The 5364-nt window shown below is 36.6% G+C and overlaps 1 pseudogene; it reads right to left on the bottom strand.

Annotated features, from left to right (window-relative positions):
* Positions 1-4246: 4246 nt before the first annotated feature.
* On the bottom strand, positions 4247-5025 carry LOC149142845 (rhomboid-like protein 11, chloroplastic; annotated as a pseudogene).
* Positions 5026-5364: the final 339 nt, after the last annotated feature.

Here is a 5364-nt window from a genome sequence, read left to right as displayed (position 1 = left end):
TTGATTCATTCTTATCAATTATATGTGTTCTTATTGATGTTTCTCATGGTTGATTAAGCTTCCGCTAAATTTTTTGTAGAAGTAGATCAAGTGTTTTGCTTTAGTATATTGCATTACCAGGTGATCTATAGCTGGGAAGTTTCTACCTGGTATCAGAGCTAGCTGATTTGTAGAAAAAGTTCTACATGGTATAAAAGCTAGCTGATTTGTAGGAAAAATTCTACAAAATTCTACATGGTATCAGAACACAGGTGATCAAAAGAGAGAACAGTATACTGAGAGGAGATTCCAAAGTTTTGAGTTTTGGGCCGAGAGTTTGCAGAGCATATCTGAAAATTTTGTACAAAATTTTCAAAAATAAATAGCAGATTTGGATTCCTTGTGGAAAAAACCCAAAAAAAAAAAAAAATTGAATCAGAGTTCGGATGAGGGAGATATCGCTGATTTAAAATCATCTCTTTTTCTAGAAACTTTCATGACGGTGGGAAAGTGGAAATAGATTTGTGTGCTAGCCGAGAACCTGTATGCACTTGAGGTAGAAGATGCATGTAAAGCCTTGAGGAGCAAGGCAAAGGTTAGATACTTGGTGGTTGAGAAGGAGAGTAAATTACCTCTCAACATGCAGTGCCACAAGAAGTCTCAAACAATTGTAGAGGAGCCACGATTGGTGTAGCAACTTCAGGAGGTTGTGGAGCAGCCACAATTAGAGAAGCTGAGAGGAGATCGAATAGAGACATCTATTGATGCAGATACCTCTAGTAGGGGGAAACTTCGAGCCAAGTGAGCTGAGGGATCACATGTAGCGATACCTCCAGGTAGGAGGTGGGGTGATGTGGAGTGATCGTCCCAAGGAGGAGGCGCAAGATCCTTAAGGTACCCCAACCTCTTTGATTTGACTTTGCTACGGGAGCCTCGATGAGGAGTAGCAGAACTAAATTATTGGGTAGAGACAAATGCAGATGGTGCGGCAGAGAGAGCTATAGTGCAGGGAATCCCAGGACAACGCAGAGCATGCAGGCTGTAGCAATGCGAGAGGCACAAGTGTGTTGCATAGTGCAGGGTAGCATAGAGAGGTGTGCAACGGTGCAAGATGCATGGAGATGTTGCAGTACTGCAGAGGTCAGAGAGGGAGCACTTGTCAGCAGCAGGTAGAGCTTCAGCATCAAAGTATGTTTCTAGCCCAACAGAGAGGTCAGTTGGGAGTTTTTTTTGTTCCAAGAGTTGCTGGAGCAACCACACTTGGTAGATGTGTTGCATGCAGAACATTCCAGAGGTATAGGATCGGGTTCGAGAGGAAGCCTTTCTTGTTGAGAGGGAGTGTTGAAAAGTGGCAACAAGAAATTGCTAAAAATAGAAGTGCTAAAAATAGCAGTTTGGGTACCAGTGCTGGATTGGGCAACAAGGAATGAAAAATGGAAGTGCTAAAAATAGAAGTTCTATTTTTAGTAGTTCAGTGTGGATTCCTATTTTAGTCAGTCCCTGGACTAGAAATAGGAAGTAAAATTTGAATTTGATATTAACAACAGTTTGTAAATTAATTAATTAATTCAGTTTGAGTTAATTAGTTAAGAAATTATGAACTTGAAGTCTATGTGAGGACATGCAACAGATTCTCCTTTGATTGAGGGATTTAACCATCAATAAAAGGATGAGGATGAGTTGTAATTATGGGTTGTAATTAGTTGGCTCGGTTAATTGAGTCAAGTCTAGTTAGATTAATTTAACAAGTTGTTAAATTAATGAGATTCAGTTTGTTAATGCTTGCATGCGTGTAACAACTGGTATTTTTATATAACTAAATATTATAGCTTAAATAACTCATGCATGTTAGTTCAGACAGAGACCCAGTTGAGATCAGAGAAGGGACAATGTATTATCAGTTGGATGAATATTTTTCCTATAAAGGAAGTTCATCCATGATGAGGATTTAACTCCTTTAGGTTTGTGCAGTTAGATCAAGGTTTAGTGAGTGTGTGAAGAGGCCAATTCACATAGGTGGTAGCACTAGGACCCCAAGGAAACTGCACAAGGAAATAGGAGGCTTGGAGGGCAGAGGAGAAGGTTTGTGAGAAGCCTTTGACTGTCTATGAGTAGCAGAGGGATTGTACTGAGATCTGGATAGCTTCCGAGCTAAGACTTTGTGTAATCCAAACTATATTTCCACTTGTATGATCATACAAAGATGGGGTTTTAGGCAAGTGCTTTCCTCGAGTAAATTCTTCTATGTTATGTGTGAATGATTCCTTCTTATCATTTATATGTGTTCTTATTTATGTTGCTCATGGTTGATTAAGCTTCTGCTAAATTGTTTGTAGAAGTAGATCAAGTGTTTTGCTTTAGTACATTGCATTACCAAGTGATCTACAACTGGGAAATTTCTACATGGTATCAGAGCTAGCTGATTTGTAGAAAAAGTTCTACATGGTATCAAAGCTAGTTGATTTGTAGGAAAAATTCTACAAAATTCTACACTTAACACCAGGGTGTGCCATGTATACTATGCGATGTGCTCCATTCAAGATTTTCTAACATATATCTTCATTCGATGATACATATATCCTTACCCAAAATCATAGGAGCCCATCATTATCAAGGGATCATTCTTCATTTTTTTTTTCACATTCATCATTCATTCAAAAATGTTGGACGGGTTTCTTGAGTTTGGTTTCACTGGACTTTGGGATCTTAAAAGTTAAAAAAAAATTACTTGACAAATATTAAGAATCAAAACAATTTCACATAAAGAGATTTATGTGGAGGAAGATCTCATCAGAACGTGGAGGATGATCTTCAAGAAAGTGGTGGATCTTTAAAAGCGCATATGTAGCTAATGCACCGAAGGCTGTTGCTATGGATTTCTGACCAAATTTATGACTCAAGTCTAGTTAATCTGACCATAATTTTAAACCCATTTCAATAATGTAGTGAAGCATTTGTTACAAATTTTTATTTTTATTTTTGCACTGTGAATTATTAAGTGAATGAATAAACACTTTCCAAGCGAATCTACCCCAAATAATGGTGTTAAATAACTTAATTTGGGCAACAAATCCCATTAAGCATGATCATACTTTTTTATTCGTATTACTTCATTGGTGTGTTAAATAATTAAATATTTTTTTTACAACCGGAAATCTCATTAAATATTAAAAGCATGGAGTATATAAGAGCAATCCTACAATTTATTTATTTTTATTTTTGTGACTTCCAAAAGACACGACAATGATAAAACGGGAAAATTTGGAACTGGGTGTGTAGCGTAGGAGGTCCCTACTATGCTGCACAAATCCTTGATGGATTGCAAATTTCATGCATCCAACAAACATAGAACTCCCATATGACAACATCAAAGCAACAACTAAAATTCCATTTATTAATTAAGCAACAGCGAAGATCAAAAATATCCTTGCCTTCTTAATTAATACATGATATTTGTTGATCATGTCAATTTTCCATGAATTTCCAGTTATTACTCTTTTGATGAACGACAAAAAGCACGGGAATATTCAAAATCATTTAAAACATCACTTCAATGCAATATAAGTGATATGAGTAATCATTTTGAACCATTAACTATTACATGATTATGTTCATAATTACAACAGAACCTGCAAACAAGTGTAAAAGGACAGAACCAATAGAACAATGGGACCTAATGGTTTTTCTTACAGAGTGTTTTATTCTCGTTAGTCGTTACAAGGTGAAAGATGGCAGCAGCAAGTCACACACCTTGTTGTCAATATTTGTACTGCTAAAACAGTGCCTTGAATGGCCCTCAGTGCACCAATAAGATTTGCTACCATTGTCCAATAAGACTACATTTAAATGGAATGGATACTTATGATATATACTATATAGAAAATATGTTAGTACATAATCTCTGATCAACCAGAATTGCTCCAAAAAAAATAAACCCATTGTGTTTGAATATATCCGCGGATCAATAATTTTCTTAAAGAGATTATAATTGCTCGCCATCTGCTGCTAGTGTCTAATATGATCACTTCGTAATTGGAATTTATAGGCGCATAAGCACACAAAAAACTTATGAAGGATATGGTCAGCTAAAATTAATTGATCCAATCTTTGACTGCCGTTAACTATAACACTTGCAACCTTCTTGGGACATCATATATTTTCATCAGTTGCTCCCACTTGCAAATCAGACTTTAAAATTAGCAAGTGATTATTTGTATAATGATTTATTAAAATGAACTACACAAGAATTGTCAAGCGAACAGTAATCCCAAAATTACATTTTGATTTAATCCTTGATTGATATTATAGCTTGAACACCCCACCGTCTTTGACTGAATATGTGCCTACCAGAACATCTTTTAAATGAGCTTCACATTTGTGAGGTTTTCTGCTCTTTACAAACAAAAGCAACAGGTTACCATCAGCATGTCTATTTTTTTTCAAAAATGGCTTCTTTTGTTGCCCCTCTTTTGGCTGCCTAGATGGAATTTGACTAAGAATCCATATTAAAGTAACTCCTAATAGAGCACCTGAGAGATGTGCGACGTGATTGATGTTCTCAACACCAAAACTCCTGCTATTGTTGCCCACAATTTGTGTTGACGCTTGGGCTGCCTCCATTACTTTTTCAATGACAAACTGGCCAAGTATAAGGACTTCTAGAATCTTTCTCCAATCCCAACTTATCTTGATAAGAACGCTAACAGCAATTAGTCCAAAGACAACACCAGATGCTCCAACAGACACTACTATTCTGGGAAGAATGAGCCATGAAGCAAAATTTGCTCCAACTCCTGTAACCAGGTAAGAAAACCATAATGCAAAACCTCCTCCCTCCTCCTCAACCAATTTTCCAAAAATGTACAAGAAAAACAAGATGCTGGAAAGGTGGCTCCAATTAACATGACAAAATGTTGTTGTAATGAACTAGTACAAGTTTGGAAAATCGTGATAAAGATAGAGACATTTGATTGGAGGAAACCGTAACCAATGATCTGCCACATAGATTCCAATGTTGAGAAGCAGAAGCCAAAATATCACACTGATAGATTACGCTGAGAACAAATCTTGGGCATTGGAGGATAGGACTGTGACAAACATCAATTCGACTGCAGAATTTTTCTTTTTCAAATCAAACTTGATGTGTGACAACATTATTGCACCGCAAAAAGAATCTCCACCAGACCTCATCAAGTGGGTGTATCCTGATTGGGATGACTCAGGTAATAGACATCTTAAGTGCCAAAACACCGAGAAATTTGAATCTTCAATCGAATCAATTTATGTCGAATAATTACACTTAGATCTAGAAAATCAATCCAATCAATTTATGTCAACTAATTACACTCAGATTTCGAAAATCTCGCCCAAATCTCAGATGCAAGG

This window comes from Pinus tabuliformis, chromosome X, assembly GCF_031772625.1.
Source record: "Pinus tabuliformis cultivar Carrire ecotype Pingquan chromosome X, CPIR1, whole genome shotgun sequence".
In the NCBI taxonomy this organism is placed as follows: domain Eukaryota; kingdom Viridiplantae; phylum Streptophyta; class Pinopsida; order Pinales; family Pinaceae; genus Pinus; species Pinus tabuliformis.
The sequence above is the reverse complement of the archived record's forward strand: the minus strand, read 5'-3'. Positions and strand labels throughout refer to the sequence as shown.